Source organism: Lepisosteus platostomus, chromosome 28 (assembly GCF_059453375.1).
Source record: "Lepisosteus platostomus isolate fLepPlt1 chromosome 28, fLepPlt1.hap1, whole genome shotgun sequence".
In the NCBI taxonomy this organism is placed as follows: Eukaryota; Metazoa; Chordata; class Actinopteri; order Semionotiformes; family Lepisosteidae; genus Lepisosteus; species Lepisosteus platostomus.
The window spans coordinates 6598468-6614849 of NC_142638.1; the positions used below are offsets into that span (position 1 = coordinate 6598468).

The window sequence follows — 16382 nt, forward strand, 5'->3', positions numbered from 1 at the left end:
CCAGCAGAGTGAGGGGTGACCAAGGGGCAGCGGGGTGGAGCAGGGATGCAGAAAGATTTAGGTGAGCGGGAGAAGGGGATCACGTCCAGTGCCATCGGGAGTGATTGCGAATCACGGACAGCCCGTCTCTCGCCAGCTCTCGTCGTGAGCTCCGTTTCGTGAAGTTAGAATTGTTCTAACGCTGGTGTCCAGGCTGAAGCAGCCTGCCCTTCCTCAGGGTCCTGTGTGATTCAGTCTCTTACTTCACCTGCTCCGCTGTGGCGGGGGGCTGCTGGCCGGGCCTGCTGCCTGAATATCTCCTGGACAGCAGGTACAGAACTACAGGATAGACGCAGTCCTGAAGGCAGTGGTACTATATCTATACAGCTTCGGCATTCTTTTGGATAAAAAGCATTATGGTAGTTTGCCTGTTATGCCTTCCGGCATATGTAGGAGCAGCAACACCCTGTTGCTGTTACTGTACCATTAGTTTTTTACTTATAAAAGCATTATATAAATGTCCTATTTTTATTTTTAATGCATGAATCAATTGTTATTTAAATGCCATGAATTATTAAAAGCAATTATTAAATTAAAGTTCTCTGCTGGAATTCACCTGTAATTAATTAAAGTTGCCATGTCAACATCAGTAAAAAAGTAAAAATAAAATTTGAAACGATTAAGTACTATACTTATCGACATTATATATTTAAGATTTAATGCATTATTGCCATGTCAACAGCGATTAGGGGAATATGCGTCAGTGCAGCCCAATTAAAACAACAAAAACAACCCACTTTTATGATTGTGAACTTATATAATGCGTTGCAAGTCTATTAATAACATCAGACCGCCCGTCGTTTGCCGGGATAAACAGTCGACCCCTGCCACTGTATTGCAGTTAGAAAATGGTTTGATGGGCTGAAACAAAACAAAAAAACTCGATTAAAATAATAAAATGAACAGAGTGGGGAAACTCGACTCGACAGTGTCTGTTTCTAATAACGCATCGTGTCTTGTCAGTGCATCTGTCCCGCTGCCCGTGACACTTTCCAATGGAGCGGTGCTGTCAGTGAATCTACCAGCCGGCCACGCGTGTCGTGACGAAGCCTGAGCTCAGACAGCCCGGACACTGCGAGCGGCTCAGGGCGAAGAAAAACACCCCGCACGTGTGGAGTTAAACGGGAGGAGGGGAGGGGGGCGGGGGCGGAGACTTCTCCCCGCTGATTGGCTGAGCGGATAAGGAAAGTGGGCGGAGCCCGAGGGGCCGGGCTGGTCGGTGTCGAGTTTTAACCTTTCTCTCCCGCCCCCCCCCCTCCTGCGTAAAAAAACACGTGACTTTCGCAACGCGATGGCTGCTGCTGCTGTGAGTGTGTGCCGCGGCGGTCTCTGTACTCCCTGACCCGTCTCCTGTCTCCCTCATCCCCGCCGCCAACGGGCGAGAGGCTCTGCAAAACCCGTGCGCCGCCGCCCCCCTCACCAGCCCCTCGGCTCCCCTTGTTGAGCGCTCAGGAGGACCAGACCCCCCCATGCCAGAAAAAGCACTCAAGAAGAAGCAGACGCACATCATCCCCGGCTGAACTTCCACCAACCAAGACGTGGGTAGGAGGAGTCAACAGGTCTCAGGTATTCCGACTTTCCAGTCTTCGATAATGTTGGAGACCCGCTAGCTTGCGGGTCTGGGGATTTGTCAGGTGTGTGTGTGTGTGTTGTTGGGGGGGGGAGCGTTTGTGTAACCTACATGGCAGCCGGCGTTCAGACTGAAGTTAGTGAGCGGAGCCGAGAGCAATGTTTCGGATTCCGGGTGGGTCATAGATGTGCTTCACGTGTGAGTCTTGGCGCGGTGCAGGTCAGCCGGGTTGTTGTCATGTTGACGGGGGGGGCGGGCAAGGGCGCCGTGGTCTACTACGTTGAAATAGTGGTCTTCGCCCCCCCCCCTTCGGCCAAAACAAACACCAAGCACCAAACACCCCCAAAGTCAGCGGCGCGTCTGTCAGTGTGTGGCCGCCACGCAGCCCAGACAGCTCGGCTCTGAGCCGTCGGGTCGGGGCGCCTGCAGCTCCGTCAGCGGTGTGGGCATCGCCGGCCGGCCGGGTACCCCGCTTTCTAGACACCCCCCACCCCTCCCACCCAGTGAGTTTTGAAACACGGGCCGTATTTTCTTTTTTATTTTGATGACATGGGTCGCAGTTTATACAAACCTCCCGAAGTCTTGGTCTCCCTTCTTTCTGCGAGAGGGGCCGACGTGCGGCGATCTGGAAATAACGTTACTCCGGCTCAGTGTTTCCGACCGTGGCATTGACTACGATTCGCTCCGGTTTATCTGCGTGTTAAGCAACTAGGTAGGGTTATTATAACAAACAGGCGTGCTGCGAGTCCTACGTTCTTTCACTGTTTCGTGTTAAGGTGTAAAACGGGTTACCACCTTGGTCCCATTTGAATTTTCATCTATACCCTGTAGTGTTTGGTCATTATTTTAGTCTCCTTTATGCTGTGTAAGTGGGGCCGGGCTCCTTGACCTCCGTACAGAGTAGGTGGCGGTGAACTCGATAGGCCGAAGAAGAAGCACGGGATTGATTTACTCTCGCGTCGCCTGTTTCAAGGTGTGGGCCGCCGGTGTGTTTATTTTATTGTATTTTTTTTAACTTTGTTATACCGACACCCGTGTCCCCGTCAGGGACGGACAAGTCCCGCGACGCGAAGGCACCTTCTCCCCCCGGCCGCGCGACGGCCGAAAAGTTTTTGTTTTCCGCAACTCGCTCGCTTGCGAGGTTTTAACGAGGAAGGCTGCCCCCTCTCCAGCGAAGTCGCGCTTTGTGGTGTTGTGGCCGGGCAGGCCAGGAACCGCCGTGCCACGGGCAGTGGAGTATGGGGCGACAGGCTGCAGGCTGCTGGCCGGAGCTCTTGTATCGGCGCTGGGACGTCCCGGACACCTGTCCGAACACGCGCGCCTTTTCAACAACTGGAGTTTAACTTCCATTATTCGGGTGGTGGAAGGGGCATAATTTAGAGCACCTTGGACTCAGAGCACCATCGATTCAAACGATTGAGCACCTTAAAATCGAAACGCCGTGTTTCAGGGCGGCCGGACACCCAGAAGCCCGTATCGATGAGTGTTGCGACACTGTAGCGCCGGTGATGTTATCCAGCCTTTGGACCGGCTGTAGCCGCGTGATCAATGAACCTGGACCATAAAAAGCTGTACTGATCTGTGCTCTAGGAGGGTTTTTTTTTTCCTCCTTGCAAATGCCCGGTCTTCTACGGCCCGTCAGGCAAAACCTGAGCGCGGCTTACTAGAGCTGCTCATTGAGGTGCACTGTGACTAACGAGCTGTCGGGAGAAGGAGATCGTGAATGCCCGAGTTAAGGAAGAGCACACCGCTTACGTCCATTCCTGGACTGAAAAGCCTTGCTACGCCCAGTCGGATAGCAGGAACTAACTTTAATCTCGACCCGATGAGACCACGAGAGATTGCCGATTTCTAGGCCATTGAAAATCCTGAGCGGTATTGACAAAGGTCGCTCTAGAGGGATTTCTCTAGAGTGCAGGACTGACCAGGAGAAGAAATTAAGCAGACGTTTAGAAGTCGGGCTTTTCGGACTGCATCCAGCTTGGCTTTGTGACATTGTGCAGCAAACCATATCGCAGGAGCCTGTCCCTGGCACCCTTGACGGAGAGGCTGGCTGAGATGTTTGGATCAGTACCATGCCACCAGACAATACTTTCAATCCAGCGGGCTTCGTGGGCCGACCGACCCCGGCTCCTAAGTTATTGACCCATGAACCGAGAGTGTGTTGGCCATTCTCAATGCACTGCTGAGCCGTTAAGGGCTAAGGGCTCCCCGATATCCAGCATCGACTTCAGCTCCCCACTCCATCATACACCCGAAAGAGACCTTTTCTTTTTTTTTTCTGGGGTACAGTCTTGTATTTCTTTGGTTCGTTCATTGTAGAATGTGATCCGGATGCCAAGCGTTTCGGTTTCTATATACTGCATGCACATGTACACTGCCAATATAGTCAATTGTTTTTAATATACAGTATATGTTTATGCAGTATGCATGCATTGCACTGTATGTAATACAGTATATTTTTAACATGCAGCATATGCACACCCTGCTAGCGCTGTTACCAGTATGCATAGCATGTTGACAATGACTACTATATACATTAGTAATAATGGTATTAACAGTAGCAAGAGTGACGATGGTCAACCCTCATGAAAGGACACATTTTGAACATTCTTCTATGATTTGTTTCCTTTTCTTGTAAGAAGGATGGCTGTGAAAGTCAGCCTCAGAAGCTTAGTCATTGAGTGAGAAATGGGCTAGGGTGTTGTAGAGGATTTTCCAATCCTGTCACCTTCCTTTCCGGTGTGAATCACAGATCTGAGCTGGAGGTGCCTTCAGGTTGTCAATACAGATAAGAAGATGGTACGTTTTCAAAGGCTCCCTCATCCCCCTTGTGTTGCCCTGCTTTATACTGTTTATACTGTAGTGCAGAGCCGACCTGACCTGGCAGAAGTGATGATCACACTTATGTGAGACCTCTGTGATGCACACAGGCTGGGGGCTTAATTCCCTCACAAGAAATACTGTGGTTTAATAACTGATGCTTAGGGCTGTCACCTTATCCATATGCGAAACCCAGGGCAGGATTGTGAATACTTTGCAAACTTTATAGATTGCTTTGTGGGTCTCCCTCATCGAATGTGCATTGTGAGATAAGAGGGCCTAAACCTTAATGCCTACTGTGGCATCGGTCACAAAACAGGTTCTTTTGTTTGTCTAACAAGATCGTCAAGTGAGGTTTCAGGGTGCTGCTCACATGTCTTGATTGTCACTGTGCTTTCAGATTTAGACATCTGTCCATTTTCTAACCACTTAATCCAATGCTAGCTTGCAGGGTAGCCAGAGCCTATCTGGGCAAGCAACGGGCGCAAGGCAGGGTACATCCTGGATGGGACGCCAGTCCATCATGGACATACACACACCCACACCAGGGCCACTTTTCCCAGAAGCCAATTAACCCGCCATGCTCCAGTTTCCTCCCACGGTCCGATGTCCACGCAGACAGCATTCCGGGTCCCGAATTTATCCCAGGGTCCCAGCGCTATGAGGCAGAGATGCAAACCGTGCCACCCCTCTGAATCATTCTGACGCATGGAAAAACATGTGGCACTTTGTCCGCACTAATAGTTGCGGGTAAAGACTCGATTTCTAGGAGAGCAAAAGACCCGAGCGTGACTTTTAAAACCCATCGTGCGGTACAGTAACTTAAGTGTTGCAGTCCTTCAAGGTGAAGTTGCAACTTGAGAAATGAATCGGAATTGTTTTGATCTTCGAGTTTCCTCTGGGTTTTTCACTGTTCAAGAAGACTGTCAAACTGCCTCGCTGGTGTGTGGAGCAGGTTCATTTCCTCGTAGAGTGAAAGATACCAGTAAGATGTTTTCAGCCTCCCCTGGTTTCACATGTGCTGGTAAATGTGTCATCGGAGATGAAGTGATATCTCGCTTTGCCGAAGGGCGTGTATAGTTTATTTTTTAAAGTGTTTTTTTTTTTCCCTCATCCTACTTGTGATGCTGAGCAGGAGTCTTAAGAGTCACAACAGAATTTCTGTTCACTTTTTCTTTTTAAGATTAATGGCCAAGTTTGTTCTTTTATAGCAGTGAGAAATTGGTCACCAGTGGTCCGAAAAGAACGGCTCAGAATGCCCTTGGTATGTAAATACCCCTCCGAGACTCAGCCTTTCGTTAGTGTCTTGATTTTGCTGCGTGTGAAAAATGAAGGACTTGGTGCATGCAGGGAGTAGGGAGATCTGAGACTCAACATTGTAATTGACAGTTTGGATTGGAGACTGCAAGCTCTGTGCGCCTAAGAGACATGCTTGTGATGTGACCACTTCGTTTCTTTCCTGGGTCTTGTGGATTCGGGGCCCAGACTGCAGCCAAGGGCTTCTTCCTGATTGGGATGTTTCAAAACTCGTTTGTTACCTGTTAGAAATGCGGCTCACGGCCAGCTCCTTTGTGAGCAGTCAGCAGTAATAAAGAGTTGCCCTTATTGTTGTGTCAAGGTCTAGATGGGCTGTCTTACGAAGCAGGATGTGGATCCTTCACCTATAATGTATAAGTTCACTTTCATCGTGTAAGAAATGAATTTTTAAGGAAAAGAACACAAATCCCACTTGGGGCTATAGTGTTTAGGGCACAGCACTGGAGGGTTTGTGGGTTCAAACCCCATCTGGGGTGCAATTGTTATAGCCCTGAACAAGAAGTTTAGCACGGCTCACCCCCGTGAAATGCCCTGCTGTGCAAACGGGACTCATTTTAAACGAGCTGACTTATCTAATTTAGCCACGAATTCATTATTAAAACGCAAACCCTGAGCGTGCTTGCTTGCATCAGAGGTTCTTTCTCTCTGTACTTGGAGCTGCAGTCTCAGAAAAGCTTGCGTGTTTTCTTCGAATGTTTTCCGAGAAGAGAGCATCACTTGAATTGAAATTGAGCGCTGATCGGCTGACAAGACATTATTTTATCACGCGTATGTGTAGGTGCTTCAGACACAAGGGAGCACACCGTAGAAATGTTGCGATCTCAGGAGATTGCGAGGAGAGAAAGAGCTGTGACCGCCATTTATTTGTCATGGTGTTGAATCCTTGCAGGCACAGGGGAATTTAAATGGGAAGCCTTTGGGACTGGCTTCGGAACAAGAGTAGATCCACCATGACTGTGGCTGTCAGTGGGGTTGGCAGGGAGGATCTGTGGTTGGGGTCTCTGAACTCCTGACAGGAGGGCTGTGGGTTCGAATGAGTGCTGCAGCAAAAGCAGCTGTATTAATGGGCACCGCAAGTTGGATGTAACAAAAAAAAAAAGTAATTACAACCCCCGTAAGGCCTTCTGGTGGGGGAATGGCAGCCGTATAAATAAGTCCTAATTAAAAGTGGCGTGTGACTTTCTCCCACAGTCGCGGTCAGAGGGCGTCCGGATCGCCGTGAGAAACGGTCTAGGTGCGTGTTGACAAAAGGGGGTCACTCCTCCTGGTGGCACAGAGTGTTCTTGGTGTGGGGGTGGAAATTGAACTTTTCAACCACCCCGTTGCCGGTGTGTGCAGCGCCGTGTGGTTTGTGTGAGAAGCAGAGATCTAGTCAAACCACAGACTTGAGAGGGGACTCGAGTTCCCACAGTGCAAAAAAAAAAAAAAGCAAAGCAAAGAAGAGAGTCTCAGCGGGGTGGCAGGTGAAAAGTGTGATCAGCGAGTTTGGTGTTTGTCTGCCACCCTCTCTGAGGATCTGGGTCAAGTCCAAATTAGGTCAACTCTTGTACCTGTGGCAGGTTCGTGCAGAGCCTGACCTGGTACAGCGAGGGGAAGTAGCATTTTTAGCACAGAAGTGATCAGATTTCTCTCTTTTTTCCATATTCATAATGATTCCTTAGCACGTTTCTTTTCTTTTTTGCGGTGAGACAGTTTCTTTTTTGCAGGTTTTTGAGTTTCTGTCCCCGTCTGTTGCACTTCTAAGAATGACTGCGGTGGGTACGTCTTTTTATTCTTGTCCAGTTCGCACGTAGACAGTTTTGTTTTTTTCTAAATGAATGAGGAGGGCGCCACTGGAGCCACTGTGCAGAAACACCAGGGGGTTATGATGAGTGTGAGGCTGTTCCTCTTCCACAAGGGGGTGAGACAAAGGAGCATTGAAATTAGCACTCAATTAGCCATTCAACTAACATTAATTGGAGTTTGGGAGGGAATTGAATCACCTGCTGGAAACCGACACCAGCATGCAGACTCCACACAGACAGGATCCCCAGTGCAGGACCTAATCCCAAGACCCCAGAGCTGGGAGGCTGGGAAGCAGCAGTAACTGTCACACCACTGTGGTATCTGAGATCATGCAGCACCTGATTTAAAACAAAATCTGTCTCAGGCCTGGTAGGCAGCCATCTGTCAGCCGTACTTGGGAAGTTGTCATAGAGATGAAAAAAATAAAACCTTGTAGTGGCATCACTTGTATTTGCTTGGTTTTGCATTTGTTGCCTATTGGCCTTGGAATAGATCTGGCTTTGAAAATTGTGTACAGTTTTGGTCATTGAAATTACCACAAAAAAAAAACTGATGATATAAACTGCTGAGATCAAGGGACTGAATCTCTTTAGTTAGTCTTGGACAGAGAAGGCTACAAAGGCACTTGACTTTCACCTTCCACAAAGTCACCGGCAAAGTCCACCCCGTGGGTGAGTTTAAATGTGCTGGCCAGTGCCTTTTTAAAACGGAGCGCAGGAGGCACTACTTTACACAGAGGGTTGTGGGAGTCTGGAACAAGCACACGGTCGTGCTGTTGAAGCCAATACTCTCCTTGGTAATCGTTCAGGAGGGGTCTGGATGAGATCCCTGGATCACTCGTCTGCTGAAAACCAAACGAGCTGGATGTGGTGAGCGGTCTCCTCTCTTGGTGGTCACTTTCCTTGCTCCTGAGATATAGCGCCTTTTTTTTTTAAGGGGATGTGACATATCAAGCCCCCCCCCCCCAAGAATCATTTGTTTGTGCCATTGCAGTCAGTCTGTGCAGTCAAATGCTGGTTTGCGCCTTTGAAAGATGCATCTGATGCTACTTTCAGTGGCACAGAACAGCACAAACCAGTGCGGTGAGTTTCATTGTCTGTGCCGTTTGTAAGGAGAGCCGGCTCCTGTGGGTCTCTGTGCATCGGCTTGCATTGCCAGCCTCTGTAGTCGGCGCCGCGGGTTGCGTGCGCTGCATCCAACAGCAGGGCTGCGAGGACAGAGTGCCAGCAAACTCTGTGGTGGGGAGGGCAAAAACCGTTAAATCCCAGCTTTTTTCCCTCCTCTTGCATTGCTTTGATGGCATTAAATCATCTTAATGTGTCAAAGTGCACGGTGTCCCATGTTTGCATTTGAGAGAGCAATTAGGTCAAAGTTGTAGAAGGCTTGAGCGTGATTTAAGTCTCACACTGGCAGGGTGCCCTTCTTTGAGCGTGTTTTAATTATAGTGAGGTAAGGGCCTGGAGTCTGGTACAGCGTGCAGCTCTGAGGATCTTCGGGGTTGAGAGAGACGGGTCGGGAGGGGCGATCAGCGGCTCGTTTTAGATGGGATGAGGTGGGGGTGGCGGTGTGGTGTTCTCAGCTCCAATCCATCTGTGTACAACAGGGATGAACCATCTTTTCGCATGTACCCAAGAGATTTTTATTTTGTTTCCATAGCAGGTTTGAATTTGCAGGTAAGTCTAGGGATCTCGCATGGCCAGATTGACTGTATTGAGAGCGAGGGCTGAAGGGCAGTTCAGATACCAGAGCACAGTTATGTATTTAAGATTTACAATTAACAGTCTAGCACCATAGAGATTGCCTGGGCCATTTCTTCCTCTGTTGGCTGTCCCCCGTGCTGAATCGGTTACAACTCAACAGTCTCAACCTGAAGATTCAGATGTGTACAAAGACCTGAATCTCCATGCTAATCATTTGGTTTGCTGGTAATCGCGGCTTATTTACTCCCCTTCAATGTGTGTTGTATTTCCAAATAAGAAACAACTGTGCGTCAGGAATTTAGCATACTTGAGGGTTATAGTATCATCTCTAGATGCAGCTCTTTCTTTTTCTGCTTAAGTCCTCACATACATTGTGCTCTAGCTTGTAAAGACCTATAAACAAACGATTAGCAAAGCTTAATTCCCTACGCTCCTTAGGATTCTGTACTTCATGATGCGAACAGCTAATTCCTTTTGCAGTTGTTTCAGCAGTTACCCCCTTCTCCCCCTTCGGCGTGTCGCCACGTTTTAATTCTTCTGCAGTCTGGTGGCTGTTTGTGTCTGAACTTTCTGTTCTAACTCGACCTTTAGCCCCCACACTGGCCTTTATGTGCTGGGTGCCCTTATTTCCGATAGACTGAAAATATTCCGCAGCAAAGCGGTCCGTCTGCAGCCGCCCGCGGCGGTTCTGTCCCTGAACAACAGCCGCCGCGGGAGCCGGTCCCGGCATTAATTGTTTACGCCAGATGTTTCATCGTTAATCAGTCTGGCGAACCCCCCCCGCCGCTGTCTCGTAAAAATCTGCCTCCCGCTCCTGAACAGCCTGTGATCTCCCCGTGCAACGCCCAGACTCTCCCCGCACTCCTGGGATATTATCTCTCTGGATTGCATGAGAAGTATCCCTTAATCGCGGCCGCCCTGCCACCTCGGAGATCTGCGAATAAATAATGACTGTGTATATATTTATTTTCTGGAGGCAGCAGCTATCAGCAGGGAAGACGGCAGCGTTGCCTCTCAGGCCCCCCTAATGAATGGCTTCCATTCCGCTTTCCCTCATTTTCTCGGGACAGTGCCATTAAGTTTGACAGATGATATGTTCTTCCTTTGAAACAGTGATCTTAAGCACATTGTCATTGAAAATCTGATTTCCCACATCCCCCCCCCCACCCCCTGCTCCCTACGCACAGTGCTCAGGGATACACTCTTAATATTCCTGTTGGAATGGAAATGTGGGGCTGCCGTCTTAACCCCTTGCTTGCTCGTCTTCTCTCTAGTGTTTCAGTACAAGGCCTGCTGCTTGCAGGTTTTCTTATTCTGTGTGTTTTCAGTGTGTTCTCTGGCGGGTGTTTGGAGTTGGGGTGTGGGGGTGGTGGGTAGTAAATGAAAGGCTCTCGACATTCCCCTCAAAGTTAGCCCACTTTATTGTTTCCCAATGGATTTATCGTGTTCTCTGCCTAAACACTTCTGTGCTCTTTTAATCCCGTTAGTCTTTTAGACATTGTACACACTCTCTCAGCATTTTTGTCTGTCTCTTTTTTTGACCTGAAGGGTGTAAGAGGGGAGAGAGCTGGGTTTTGCTGCAGTTTTGTTTGTGGAAGATGGAGATTTGCAGCATGGAGTCAAAAATGAACAGGAAAGTAGTCGCCTTTTCTGAATGTGTCTGCGGGTTTATTAGTCCTGGCCTGCCGCCTGTGAATTAGACCACAGGCCCTGTGGTCAGCGCTTCGGGACTGGAGCGACGCTGGCCCGGGACGGAATCGCCCGAGCTCGTGTCACGTTAACATCTGGCTGGCGGGCTGAGTCCCCTGTGAGCAGCTGAGGAGGACAGGCTCTCCACCACAGCTGCGTCTCTAGGGTGAAGGCCACTGCTGTACCCTCTGATTGTCTTATTCAGGTGCTGGGCTGAGGCCAGCCCAACCTGGCTGGTTCCAAAAGCGTCTTCAGAAGTCCAAAGAAGCAGGCGGTTTCTGTAGATGGCAGGCAAGCTGTGCACATAAAGCTGTAGCATAGCAGGGCCGGGTTTGGCATTGGTAACCGAATCTGAGACTAGGGCAGCACCTGTATTTCTGTGGTGGTGTGCTTTTCACACAGTCTGGATCTGGAGGGGAAAGAAACCGTTCTGCTTTCTCACAGGGGCCGTGGGATCCTTCAGCCCCGAGTCACGGGCGACGCTCTCGCCAGCCTCGTACAGCAGTTCTCGCTGTCGAAGAATTAATGGTTACGATCCTCGTTTTTGACCTATTGATTGTATCGGGGAAAACAGTATTGATAAATACTTCTAGTAACGAGCCGTTAGAATCCCAAGGTGAAATGATGATTGTTTTGTGGCATGAGAAGGGACCGTCGTGCAGGGGTTCGTCGCTGTTAGGACTGCGGTGTTGGACCTGCAGGCCGTTCTCCAGGGTTAACGGGTGAGGCACAGGAACTCGAAGAATAAAAAAAAAAAAGGACTGGGCTAATCTGTTTCAGCTCTGGTGTTTGCACTGAAGAATACAAAGTAAACGCAAAGCTTATAAGGAAAATCCTTGCTGTATTGACACAGGGATGTGAAAGTGCAGATGAATCGTTCTTTGCAACAGGACGGCTTTGCGATTCCTAGCGAAGAATAATTATAATGCTGTTTCTTGGATTCCACAGGCCAAAGTATGAAGATAATTTCAGAAAAAAAGCCGATGGCTGTTGTTTTGCATGAGCAGTGCCTGAGTTATATGCAATATTCAAGTTGATCTGTTTGCACGTTTTGCTTTGAAAGGAATTCGGGCTGCACCTCCTCAGTCTCCACCTGTTGGTCCAAGAGGCTAGCTGCTGTGAGTCGGAACAGAGATGCAGTCGTCTTTTCCAATTTGGATAGGTATATAATAAACGTAATGGGGGCTTCTATATAAAAAAGCAAGTGGAGCAGGGTTATTTCTCTGATTAAAGGCTGTTCTGGTGTCTGGTATCACTCAGAAATGGCATCGGCGTGCCTGCGTTATTGCCTCGTGCAGTGTTGGAGAGTCACGCCAGCAGCCTGGATGAGAGACAAGGCCTTGTGCGTTACTCTTTCATTTCTAATCCGCTCGTCCCTTACCTCAGACGGCAGGGGCTCAGTGCAGGTTTTAAGTGTCTGATAAAATCGCAGGATATTCTTCCGTCTGTGGAATGAGAAATAAGCCTGCTGTTTTCTTAATCACTTATTCAGAATCTAAGTAGATTGATTTCAACCTTGTGACCCAAGACGGGGAGGGCTATGATAGATATCTTTAAAACGACAGGGAGGTGGAGAGAGAGGCTGAGAAGGAAACGTTGTTGGGGGGGGTAGTGTTTTTGTTTGTGTGTGTTTCCTAAGCTCAGCATGTTTACCATGCCAACATTCGAATATTTATTCATGCAGCCTCACTTTTTTTTTTTACCATCTCCCAGGGTGCTTTGCATGTGAAGACTGTTCACAGAGTTTTCAATTTTGACCACAGTTTGTGCCAACTCTCAGGGTGGAAGTCGGTCTTGTGTTCCAGAGCTTTGGAGAAGGCATAAGTTAACAAAACACTGAATTTTCATGTCACACCTAAAAAGCTTCATTTCCTTTGAGCAGCAGAAAAAAGTATCGCGTAAAAGTATAGTGATACTTTGTTCAGGGTTTATACAGACTCGCTCATAGACATTGCGACATTTCTATTTCTGTAAGTTTATGAAAACGTTTTTTTGTTTTCTCACCCATCAGATGGAAAAATGAAGGGGGAATGGGTGGCGGTTTACATTCTGAATCAGTTTTTCTCTAGGAACGTTAATCCCGAGGTTGTTAGGCATTTTCTATGTTGGCTTTTCTGCGTGGCTCTGTGGCTCAGGATCTGTGCCTGTGTCTGGAAGGTTGCAGGTTCAAATCCCGCGGCCGGCAGAGGAATCCTACTCCGTTGGGCCCCTGAGCAAGGCCCTTCACCCCAACTGCTCCAGGGGCGCCGTATAAATGGCTGACCCTGCGCTCTGACCCCCAGCTTCTCTCCCTGTCCGTGTGTCTTATGGAGAGCAGGCTGGGGTATGTGAAAAGACAAATTCCTAATATAAGGGATTGTGAATGGCCAATAAAGTGAGCTTACCTGATCTATGTAGAGGTAGAAACAAGCAAAGTTTTTTGTACCGTTAACATAATAGCCTTGATTGCTTTTGCAACTACAGTACTCGGGAGATACTCCTACCCAGCTGTCAGTCTTTGCTGTTATGGTAGCCAACTGGTTCTAAGGAAACTGATACCTCTTTGTTTTAAGAAGGGCACAGTCCTGCAGTTATTCACGGGCTTGTGCGTTTTGTCAGAATGTTTTTCTTTAATGTGGAGGTCATTTATAAAATGCTCAACCCTGTTCACACGTGCAGGTGTGTGCCCTTTGGTCATCCATTTCTTGTGTTTTTTAGTGCGGTAATGTGTTTCTCATTGAACAGGGTCTGATGGATCGACGGTAAGACAGGGTGTTGATTGAAGGGATACCAAGGTGGGACCGTGGGGATCGGGAAGCTATCCCGAGGTCTGCAGTTCTTTTCATTTTTTACCAATATCATTTTCCCCGAGCGGGCCGTTTATTTGGAGATTTATGGTCTTTGTTTTAATTGCGTGATCAGTGGCGTTTTTGCTGGTGCAGTTGTTGTTGATCATCTTGCTGGGTTTATCTCCCTTTGATCAGACGGGACCCAATGTGAGAAGCCAGATGTCCTGTGTCTGTCAGCCACTGGAGGGGAAAAGGGAGAACAGCACAGGAATGAGAATGTTCAGACACTTGGCTAATTTTCAGAATCTTTTTCTTCCCTCCTTATCCTGGCCATGTGAATTTGGTTTTGATTAAATATTTCTGATCGCCTCTAAAATTATCTTTTTTTCCGAAGGCTTTGTGCGACCTTTCTCTTTGCCTTTTTTGCTGTATCTTTAGATTTTTGGGATTCCCTCCAAGAGATTAGTATTATGGGAAACTGTTCCCAAACAGACACTGCAGTGTGTGTGCATGTTTCTGCATCTGCCTGCCTGCGTGTATTACTATCAATCTAAGAAACGGTCCCCACAGAGATAGTAACTCCTGACAAACAGACTGTGGGGATGTCCACACACTCTGAATGACATTTTTTATAAACCAAATAGCAGCTTGTTTTAAATCTTCCTTATGTTTTCACTCACTATGAAATTTCATATGATTGGAGCTTAGAATAGTAAATAGTGTACTGGGATTTATTTCCCACAAAGATAGAAATACAAAGACATTTCACAGTGCGTACAGTAGATTCGACTGGTTTGCATTTTGGGTCTGTTTTATTTTTGGGTTGGCTTTTGTGAGTCTAAAAGCTGCTCAGGAGCAGAGTGTTTGTGTTGCATGTGGTCACCTGCTGAAGCCCAGCAGTGTCCAGACCTACCTACCAACCACTTTACCTACACTAAGGGACCTTCCAGTTTATTCTGCTTAATTGAACGAGCCCTGCAGTTAATTTGAAAATTAAAATATTTACGGGGACAATGATGTCCAGCTTCAGGGAATTGGGTTTGATCCTGACCTGATTTTTTGCTCTAGCCGTATTCACGAAAGTTTTCACCAGGTGCTCTCCTTCCCTGTTCCCAAGGATGTGCTGATCGGACTTGACGGGTCACTTTAATTGTCCACAACTGGCCCATCGCCTTGAGGAAGGTGGCTGCTCGCTCACCCACGAGCGTGGAGGCTGTCGTGGCTCCTGCTGCTCTGCCTTGCTCCCTGGGACAGCGACACGGCTGGAGCTCAAAAAGATGTGCAGAGGAATGGTGCAGAACGTCCGATTGCAGGCCAGAACTGCTGCAAGAGATAAGGGGAGGATGCCGTGCTGTGATCAGCTCGTCTACCCTTCTTCCCATCACTGGGAGCTGTTGTAAACCCCGGGCAGAGATCGCCGGAGCCGAGCTCCGTTAGCTCTTCCTGCTCAGCTTCACTGCTGAGCTTTGGAAAGCCACTTGCTTCTCTTAATCAGAGTTTGTTCCTGCAGTACTTAGTGATAAGTGTGGTGTGGGCTTTAAGAAAGCCAGAGAAGTTAACCAGGCTAATTCACCATTTGCATTGCAGGGATATTCATGTGGCTGGTGTCCCACCTCCCTCCTGCTTCCCACTGATCTGATTTTGCTGCTCCTCAAAGGTCAGGAACTCTGCAGACTTCTCATTCCGGAGCTGCACGCGAGGGACAGCGCATCTAGTGGCGGCTCAGTGTGTCCAAGCTGTGTTTCAAAGCCCATGTCGAATTAATAAATCCTGCTAAATCGGGGGTTGACAAATCTCCTCGCGTACATCGAGGTTTGGGATTAATTTCTAATTATAGCGCCACTATCTTTAACAGCAGCTTTGAAGAATTAGTTCCAAGTAACAAAAACTGTGGAGGAATGGATGGGGGGACGCAGCAGTTACGTGGATGCAGTAGATGGTGTGTGCACATCTGTTGTGCTGTTGAAGTACACGACTACTCGGCAACTTTTTTGCAATTGATGTAGTCTTGTTTCTGTGCAGAGCTACACCTTGTTGCTCCAAATTGTCCTGATGGTGTTCAGCGTTTAAGCCTGGCGAAATCGGTTTGAATGTGGCAGCTATCTTGTGGAGGCTAAAAACCCCTTTAGCTTCAGTGTTACAATGAAAGGCCACAGGAATGATTAAATCTGGGGCTTGGAACTAATCCCAACATGCCGAAGTCTTTCGTGGTTTGCGTGGTTTTAGAATCTCATGAAGTGATGTGGGCTCCTAAAATGAAGTAAAAAAAAATAATTGGTCTTTTGTCATAGATGCATCATTAGCTGGTAAGAACATTGTCATCGTAGAACTGCATTTATTAATTCCAGACAGTATGTCGTAGGATTGACACACATGGGTCATCAATAACAATCAGTGTTTGCAGTCATGTTAAGCCAGTTCTGGGGAGTTTCATCTGAGTTCAGCAGTGTTTAAAGAGATACCAGTGTATGCCCATCCATCATCCACTCAAGTCTTACTTCAGTTCATCTTTCTTCTCTTCCTTCGCTGCCAGAAACCTTCAGTTCCCATTGAATTAAAATAACCAGCATTAAATGAAACCAGAGTGAGGGAACCAGTTTCGAGTTCCCAGTATATCTAGCTTGGTGGGTGTTGTAGTCAGACAGAAGTGGACTGCAGTCTTGAGGAATTAATTTTTTTTAACTTGAACGT

At 48.0% G+C, this 16382-nt stretch overlaps 1 protein-coding gene across 3 annotated transcripts in view; it reads left to right on the top strand.

Annotated features, from left to right (window-relative positions):
- The first annotated feature begins 1293 nt into the window (after positions 1-1293).
- raraa (retinoic acid receptor, alpha a) overlaps positions 1294-16382 on the top strand; it is a 156909-nt gene continuing 141820 nt past the window's right edge. For 2 of the 3 annotated variants that reach the window (XM_088622887.1, XM_088622888.1), the window contains exon 1: positions 1294-1605. The gene's annotated coding sequence lies outside the window, so the exon portion shown is untranslated. The remainder of the gene's footprint in view (positions 1606-16382) is intronic. The other variant, XM_088622890.1, reaches the window with a different exon arrangement.